Here is a 9,784-nt window from a genome sequence, read left to right as displayed (position 1 = left end):
TGTTCAGACCGGATATAATTGTAAACTCGTCTAATATCCCCAAAACAACTTTAATGTCATCTTTATCATGCAAAAACATGGTACCATCATCGGCATACAAACCGGCACGGTTGGCCTAGTGGTAAGGCGTCCGCCCCGTGATCGGGAGGTCGTGGGTTCGAACCCCGGCCGGGTCATACCTAAGACTTTAAAATTGGCAATCTAGTGGCTGCTCCGCCTGGCGTCTGGCATTATGGGGTTAGTGCTAGGACTGGTTGGTCCGGTGTCAGAATAATGTGACTGGGTGAGACATGAAGCCTGTGCTGCGACTTCTGTCTTGTGTGTGGCGCACGTTATATGTCAAAGCAGCACCGACCTGATAGGGCCCTTCGTGGTCGGCTGGGCGTTAAGCAAACAAACAAAAAAATCGGCATACAAAAGTGCCTTCAAAATCTTTTTAAACATATGCAATTCTTCTGAATCGTCAGTTTCAATTTCCAAACCTTTTACTTCAGAACCTTTTCGAAATCGGGTTGCAAGCAGCTCAATTCCAATAACAAAAGCTAGTGGTGAGAAAGGACAACCTTGTCGCACCCCACAGCTGACTTCAAAATCACTTGAGAGCCAACCGTTGTATCCAATGCAGCTTCTTGTGCTACTAAACAATACTTCTACCCAACGTACAAAATCTGTTCCAAACCCGTATCTCTTAAAGGCGTATAACATAAACTCTTTCGATATGCTGTCAAATGCTTTTTTTAAAATCCAAAGCAAGTACCAAACCAGGTTTTTCTAGTAATCTAAAATGTTCAATAACATCATCTATTGTTCTCAGCGTATGAGAGACGTTTCTACCTTTAATAAAGCCAACTTGATCTTCGTGTACTATGTTTTGAATCACTGGGCATAACCTATTTGCTAAACATTTAGCTAAAATCTTATAGTCTGTATTTGTCAAAGAAATTGGCCTCCAGTTTGATGAACTGTGTTTTGATAAGTCTTTCCCTTTGTTAATCAGGGTAATAACCGCCGATGCTTGGGTGTACATTCTCAAATGATTTGTTAAATGAATCAACAATAACAATTCTTAACTTTGACCAAAAAAAACTTAATAAATTCTGTTGTAAGGCCGTCCATGCCTGGTGAGGAACCCTTTTTCATCAATTTAAGTGCCGATGATGCCTCTTCAACCGTTACATTTCCTTCACACTCTGCCTTCTCCTCATCACTTAAAGGACCAGACCACGCTGTTTTAAAGGTTATTAGAACCACTAACCGATGACTGAAGGTTAGAGAAATGCACCTAAAGATTCCAAAAATGTAAAGAAATTCACCGATTCGTAGCTTTATCATTGTGATTTAATTAAAAACGTTCCGCCAAATTCGTCTGCTAAACGAGACTTCGAAATGGCCGCCAGTAGACGAGAACCGGCTGTGACGTCATTTCGTGTACAGCTTAGGCTCAAGTGCCAAGTGGGCGTTTGCCTACATCGAGCATCAACAACACGCCGAAGGAATGCGCACGGCTGCTGATAGCTATGAAGTATAGAAAAAAGGTTCAGGCATCAGTTGTCACCTTTTTCCGATGGGCTTACAACTTCTGCAGCAAGACTGATTAACTGGAAACGGCCAACACGATGTGCTGTGTTTCGCGACACTTTCTTCCAATGTGAACGCAGTTAAGCCGGCAAGAAAACCTGGCACACACAAAACAGCTGTTGCCTGACGCAGTTCCAGTTCCGACAATTGTTGACCACTCACAGGAGGTCAGAAACCGGATACCAATGTCATCAGAACGATCTGCTTTCACTAAACGCAGACGAAAGGAAGTGAGTACATGTATACTGAATGTGTTCTGTAAGGGATAGGGGTTCAGTGTCACTGGGCGTTTTTGTCAGACTGACAGTATTTGTAGTGGAATGGCATCTGTTCCTAATTTTAAGCACATGTGTTAAGATTACAGATTAAAACATATATCTGTTACTACATGTCCGTCCCCATGCACCCACCTTAAAGTTCCCTCTCTCTCTCCCTCTTTTACACTCACCTGGGTAATCGATGAGTCTCAGGTTTAATCAGTGTCCGTCCATATACACATAGACATTCACACAAACACACACACGTTGTTATAGTTGTTATCTTTTAATTCAGTGTTGTATTAAATGGATAAAGAAATCGTTAATACAGCAAGCTTGCATGAATAATTTGCTGTTGTCCTTTTTTTCAGATCAGGTTCTGTAATACAGTAATTATAATTAATACAAGTACAAATTCATGTTTGCAGTCATACTCATAGTGTGTGAGTGTGTGTGTGTGTGTGTGTGTGTGTGTGTGTGTGTGTGTGTGTGTGTGAAAAGCACTTTGATACTTAAAACATCTGTGTTATTTGATTTTATTACAAAACTGCAGTCAGAATATTAAGCAGACCTATTCCAACAATACATTTTGATCAGCAGTAAATGTAATGTCAAATTATGAACAACAATCATGTGAGCAGATATATCTGAAACAAATAGTCCAGCAAAATAATACAACCAAGTACATGTTCGGACATCATCATCCACATCAAAACATTGATTGTAGGAAGAGCACAACTCTGTGTTATTACCACTGCTTCAGTCAAACTGCCAGTTCAACTTTATCTCTGTGGGTTTTTTTTCTCTCAGAGTAACATGGGAAAAAAACCTTTAAAAAACTTGCATGCTACAGAGCTGGATTGTTTCTAGTGATCATGCAGCATGATTTATCCGCATAGAAAACTACTGAAACACCTAAACAGAAATAACAATGTCTACAGAAAAAATCCACTGTTTGATTGCTGTCTGTAGTACTCCTCTTGCTAACAGTGGCATTAAAATAATTAAAACTAAGCTATGCTCTCTTGGGGGGGGGGGGGGGAAGTGCTCTAAGTACTTTTTGTGTCTACAAAGGCAAAACAAAACTATGCAATGTTTCAGATTTCCTGACCCACCCTATGTTTTTCCTCCTTATCCTGGACTATTTTGGACTCTTACAAGTGTGAGTTTAGAGGGAGCGGTCAGCGACCATAAACTCTATTTAAACGAGACAGATATGCAGCAAAAGGAGGGGGGGGAGGAGGTGTCAGTAGAGGTAATGCAGGAGGAAGTGATAGCAGAGTCCCGTGGGAACGAATGCGGGGAATGGAAGAGGGTTGGAGGGCAGGGGGGAGGTGATGAGTGAAGGAGAGCAGTCTGGAATGAAACAATGGTAACAGATAAGGGAGTCCGAGAGAGAGCGAGGACCGAAGTCATTAGTAGCAGCGCAGCGGCCAGCAAGCAAGTTCAGCGATTTTCAGTTCTGCAAAACTATGGAGTTCAATTTTACTTCTTGGGCAAAAAATCTGCCCCAACCTGTAATTGAGGTTCTGGAAAAAGAGGAGTTCACAAGCCTCAGTGCCTTGAAATATGCAGGAGAAAAGGACCTGGAAAGCCTTAAGTTAAAACGAGGCCACATAGTGGAATTAAAAGCGGCAGTGGCAGACCTGCAACAGAAGTACGGGGGAGGGCCGTTGCGTGCTGCCGACCAAGTGGCACCGCTCCAGGGTCTTCTTGGCAACATGGCCATACAGTCTGCTTCACCAGGTGAGACTTATTTACGAATTGTTGACTTCGTACCGGCTTCTATGGCGGTGGAGGAAGAGGTGACACTCGGGGGAGGTGTCACGTTCAAGCTGGCCAACAAACTAAAGTTAGAGAAAGTATCCCCCTGCCACTGGATCGTGGCAAATGCTAAAATAATGGCAAAACTCATGAACACCGTGGACTTCGACCACGAAGCTTACCTCTGTTATACAGAGATGGTGGGCGAGCTCGGCGCAAGATTCTCCTGGCAGTCGGTGCTCCTTTACGATGACGAGTACAGGAAGCGCCAGTCTACCAGCGGGTTTGCTTGGGGAACCCCCAACCCCCACCTGTCCACAGTGATTCTCCGTGAGCGTGCCCAACAAGTTCCTGGCAACAAAAGCGGCAAGGCCACGACGGGAAGCGGCGGTATTCGACGACCTGTGGGACCCAGTGGGAAGGAGGTGTGCCTGCAGTACACAAACAAAGGCACATGCCTCTACGGGTCCCGCTGCAGGTTCGAACACGTGTGTGACACGTGTGGAAAGGAGCACCCCGGCAAAGACCACCAGGGGACAGCAAACACCAGTGCCTAGGATACAGCGCAGCGAACTGACAACACAACGGTAGGCCCCACCTATTCCAGCCCGTTCCCTCAATTAGATCCTCATGACTGTGCGTTTTTGGGAAATCATGCATCTATTAGTGCAAAATCTCAAATGTGGCACTCAGTGCTAGAGGGCGATTGTGACAGAGAATTTTTGTTAGACGGTATACACCACGGTTTTCGGGTAACAGAAAAACATAAAACATGTGTGTTAGCAGCAGAACAAAGCAATCATAAATCAGCGTACGATCATCGCGACATGGTAGAACAAGAACTGTTAGATCAAATAGCAAAAGGAAATTATATAGTGGCAAGTAAGAAGCCAACGGTCGTAAGCGCACTAGCCGCGATCCCCAAAGAAGATGGTAGCGTTAGGCTAATACATGATGCCAGCAAACCAACAGGTAGGGCAATGAACGATTACTCCATCCCTGAGTCAGTGAAGTTTCAAACAGTCTCTGATGCGTGCGCCTTAGCGAAGACAGATTATTGGTGTGCTAAAGTCGACTTGCAGTCCGCATATCGCTCAGTGTGCATCAGTCCGGATGATTATTGTGTAACGGGACTCAAGTGGCATTTCAAAGGTGAAAAGATACCGACTTATTTGTTTGACAGTCGGCTTCCATTTGGTAGCAATGTAGGACCGTCACATTTTCATAGACTTTCACAGTCAATTCGCAGGTGCATGGCCAGGAGAGGCATGCCTGGTGTGTTAGCATACATAGATGATTTTCTTTTAGTAGCAGCAACAAAAGAGGAGTGCAACGACATGTTATTTTCTTTGATTAGATTATTGAGGGAACTAGGCTTCAACATTAGCTGGAAGAAGGTGGTGGGGCCCACCCAACGTATCACATTTCTTGGAGTCGACATCGACACGCGGAACAACACTCTGTCACTTGGAAGTGACAAACTGCAGCAACTGCGGCGGCGACTACTGCAATTTCGAGGAAAGAAGCGCGCGACAAAAACTCAGCTTCAAAGCATCGCGGGTTCTCTTAATTGGGCCTGTCAAGCTGTCAGAGGAGGAAAATTCTTTCTGCGGCGGATACTGAACCCAAACCACACATATCCATACCAGCACCATCACACACATATCCACATACATACTCTAGTTTGTACATTATAAAAATAAATACATTATGATTAATATCATTACTAGTCAACTTAAATTAAGGCTCAAAATAGGTCTTAAGATGGATGTTATTTAGTGTAATGAAGAGATTATAAAAACCAAAAAAAGCTATGAGAAAGAAAAGTATGAAAGAATTATGCCCATTCTCCAGTGAAAGTTCTGCTGATTGTGGTAACTTTTTTTTCTGTCTAAAACAGGCATCAGGTTAACTGAACGAGCTGTTTGAGGGGGTGGTGATCCTAACACTGGCCTATGGCAACACTGGCCTATGGCAGCTACAACAAAGCTCTGCATACACAGCAAGACTACAATGCAACAGTGCCCAGACTTTGACTGCTACAGCTAGACCAGTTGACAAAGCTCAAGTTGTCACCAAGCAGGACGCCCCAACTGGCGACCAACTATATAGACTGAGGCTGCCTATCTCCAAATCTGACAAAGCAAGAATTGTTACGCAAGCTCCACATTTCTGTTTGCAGTTTAAGCCGACCTTAAGTATGCAATGGTTATGCACACCCCCCCCCCCCCCCCCCCCACACACACACCCCGCAGTTGAGAGTTGTAATGTACCTTTTATTTATCTTACATACATTTGAAGCCTGTGTAGCTCTGTGACAGAAAGAGGTCTCTGATGGCAGCGACCAGACAGCCAGGAAGAACTTTTCTGTTCTTTCGGAAAGTCAGTGAGTGTGCAACTTGTCAGTATGTTCTGAACACATCAAAACATTTTCTTTAATTTAAGCTACATAATATCATGTGGATGCACTGATTGGGTGTAAATAATAACAGCAATTGGTACAGTCAATTCACTAAATGTGCAACAAAACCCTAATCATCAGACATTTTACAACAGCAAACTTCAACAGTCCTTTTACTTTCCTGAATGTCATTATTATTTATTAAAACATGCATCTAGAGCAACATACATATAAATCTTCTTTTATTAAAGTTCACCTGAAATTCAGGCTGCTTTCCCATGCAAAGTACAAATGCAAGTGTCCATAAACCAGGGTTTAATACATGTAGTATGTGAGTGAGTTCTGATGAAAAAGTGATTGTGTTGTAATATTGGTTATTACTGAGTGTTGATGTTACAATGATTACATTATAAAAACAACAACAACAGAACAATGTGAAGAGCAAACTTCTTCTGTGGGCATGCAAGTGAGTTAATCTTGTGTGTGTGTGAAACTATATTTGACTGAGTGTCACATTTAAATGACAACAGTTTTCTTGATAGCCTTTAAAAACAACAACAAATACATACATTTAAAAATCAAACAAATATAGGCACCTCAAAAAAAGTTGTATGTACACCTTCGTGGCTGGTGATGCATTCTTGCTCCCCTGCAAGTTTTCATTCTACAATGTACCTCAGGCTAGCTTCCTCTCTCTCTCAAATCTGCCCCTCCCACACAATACAACAGGTACAGTGGCCACTCTGACACCAGTCTCTGAAATAATCAAGAACAGTTAAAACTGCGATGAGCTGTTGTTCTTTTACTCGTGAATGCAATGCATGAACACTTAAACAATATCCCACTTATTCGCGATTGCGTTGACAAGGCGAGAGTGAAAAAATAGCACAGACTCGAAAGCAGACGATAAGTTCAGCACAGAGAGCGGGCGTGTTTACCTTTGATCGCTGAGACAAACAGAGTCGCAATTTTCATCGTCACTGTCTTTTCACTACTGCTGGAAGTGGCCTCCGCTCCTCATCTTTCATGCTTGATTCGAGGAGAGAAACTGGTAGTTCGAACATGTACGGTTCAATTTCGTCTGCAGTCACGCTTGTTGCCATGTTGGTAAACGGCATCTTCACACTGTGTGACGTCACGGATAATTTATTCATAAGCCAGTCTCGCGAAGATCACGCGGCACAATGGCGGGTCGTTTTGGAGAAGAAATCCGTCGCTTCGGTCACAAAATTCGTCGGATTACGGCCTTACAAGATTCCGAAGTAAACCAAACATTGTTGAAGACGGTAAGAAAGTGGTTTTCTAACTAACTGCAAACATCGGGAAGTGTTCGGTCGCGCAGGAACACGATTCGAAGCGTTTTTGACGCTAAAACAGCATGGTCTGGACCTTTAACTGAGGAACATCGCAATCTTGCAAAAAGGATGTAATATTTTTGTCTAAATTTTCATCAGGTATTTTTCGTGAATAAAGAGTTTGAAAATACTCTCTCTGAGCTTCCAGTATATCAAATTGATCTGTAATGACTTCACCATTCTCCAGTTCTAATCTTGGCATTAATTTTGAATGTGCACGTGATTTTTCTTTGTATGTGTTTCTCCTTCTTCGATCCATTTTACTCGTGATCTTGTCTGGGAACTGTGCAATTCTGTTTTTTCAATAAGTTCCAAATTCAATTTTAACTTTTCTCGTCGAAAAATAGCGTTTTTATCATCTGGGTTTTTGGCTAAATGTGATTCGCATACATTTAAATCATGTTGCAATTTTATCTTGTCTGTTCTCTTAATTACGGCATTTTTCTTGCTGTATTGCATAGAGATGTCCCTAATTTCCAGTTTCAGTAACTCCCATTTCAATCCCGCATGCTGTGTCGGGTGCTCAGAGAGAAAATTATCAATGGTCTGATTCATAATATCAACGTATGCCTATTGTTTTAATAGAGAGTTGTTAAATTTTCAGTACCCTGGACCTCTGCATGTATCAGTACATTTTAATTGTGAATAAACACAAAAGGTTAAGTGTTTGATCGTGTTTGCTGGAGAGAAGAACAATAAATTAACAGTGTGTGTGTGTGTGTGTGTGTGTGTGTGTGTGTGTGTGTGTGTGTGTGTGTGTGTGTGTGTGTGTGAGTGTGTGTGGGTGTGTGTGTGTGAGTTTATGTGCGTGTGTGTGTGTGTGTGTGTGTGTGTGCGTGCGTGTGTGTGTGTGTGTGTGTGTGTGAGTGTGTGTGTGTGTGTGTGTGAGTGTGTGTGTGTGTGTGTGTGTGAGTGTGTGTGTACCCATGTTTCCACAGGTTTGGTTGCCTAAATCACCATAAGGCAACTATCCACACGTGGATGGCAACCTAAACTCTGGATGGCAACCTAATTGTGTGGATGCTCGCTTCAATTAACACCGTTAAATTGACTTTTTTGACGGAAAGAATGTCATAACAATGTTCAAAATGACATTCTTTCCGTCCTCTATAGGCGACGAAATAGGTCAAATTTTGTGCATTTTTTAGTGCAAAATTCTTCGATGCCGGAGCGAGTACTGCACCCAGTGCTGTTGTAGTGCAAGTGCACTAGAAAGGCACTACACCCAGTGCCGCCTCTTAGGTAACCATCCACACTTTAGGTACGTGTGTGTGTGTGTTTGTGTGTGAGTGTGTGTGTGTGTGAGTGTGTGTGGGTGTGTGTGTGTGTTTATGTGCGTGTGTGTGGGTGGGTGTGCGCGCGCGCGCGTGTGTGTGTGTGTGTGTGTGTGTGTGTGTGTGTGTGTGTGTGTGTGTGTATTCATTTACGCATCAAGGGCTCACTGTAAGTTGTCAATTCCGGTAAATACAGGTAACGCTTTGTGTACACATAATTATTTCCTAAACTGATACAATGCGGTTGGTTGGGGGTGGGATGGGTGGCTGAGAGGGCCGTTCGACTTCGATCACATCCCTTAACATCTATTCATTCATTTATTTCAAGTTATTTGTTTATTTTACTTTTTGCTACGCCGGACAACTTGACTACACTTGCATTGTCACTAGTTTCACATCTCTTTCATCTGTCACAATCCACCCCCACAAATAGCAAATATCAAAGAAAATCCCCAAGTAGTCCGTCCCCCACCCTACGAGACTGATAGGCCAAACGTCATTTGATCAGGGCTGACGATACTCAGTCCTCGTTTCAGACCAGTCTTCCCCCATCAGAATACGCCAGGCTATTTATAACACAGGAGCAATGTGCCGGTGTAACACGAGAAAATTACTCCCACCAGATTTTTACTCCGGAGTAAAAATTTCGTACGAAAATGTTACTCCCTTTTCAAAAAAACTACTCCCCCATAACACGAGAAAATTACTTCCAACGACAGTTGTGTTCCGAGTCAACATTTCGGTCGAAAATGTTACTCCTCTGACGAATAAACAACGAATAGCCTGTGTGTCTGAAGTAGTGGGTATGTGTGCGTAAGGGTGTGTTGATATTGAACTTCAGTTGTTGCTTTGTAAATGTCTATGTATCAGTGTATTATGTCTTGCCACACACATGCCAAATTTCCTTGTATTGATGAGGACAATAAAATTTCTTGTATCTTGTATCTTGTATCTTAAATTAGTCCACCCTAACACGAGCAATGTACTGCCCACGCCAGGTGTACGCAACTTTTACTCCCCTGTCCCCTGTTACTCTTGCTGGTGGAAGGGGTGGAGGGAGGGTAGCGCGACATTTGTTTGTGCGAGATCACATATTGGCATTATCCCTTCGCCCCCATCCCATTTTCGCGCACGCGATTTTTACTGGAAGTAAAA

General features: G+C 43.0%; 1 long non-coding RNA gene across 1 annotated transcript; it reads left to right on the top strand.

Annotated features, from left to right (window-relative positions):
- Nucleotides 1-1,209: 1,209 nt before the first annotated feature.
- On the top strand, nt 1,210-6,016 carry LOC138952379 (uncharacterized). Its single transcript, XR_011451359.1, has 2 exons — nt 1,210-1,808; nt 5,500-6,016. It is a non-coding gene; the product is annotated as an uncharacterized lncRNA (long non-coding RNA).
- The last annotated feature ends 3,768 nt before the right edge of the window (nt 6,017-9,784 follow it).

The sequence above is a fragment of the Littorina saxatilis genome, linkage group LG17 (genome assembly GCF_037325665.1).
Source record: "Littorina saxatilis isolate snail1 linkage group LG17, US_GU_Lsax_2.0, whole genome shotgun sequence".
NCBI lineage: Eukaryota > Metazoa > Mollusca > Gastropoda > Littorinimorpha > Littorinidae > Littorina > Littorina saxatilis.
This window is presented reverse-complemented; position numbering and strand designations above follow the sequence as displayed.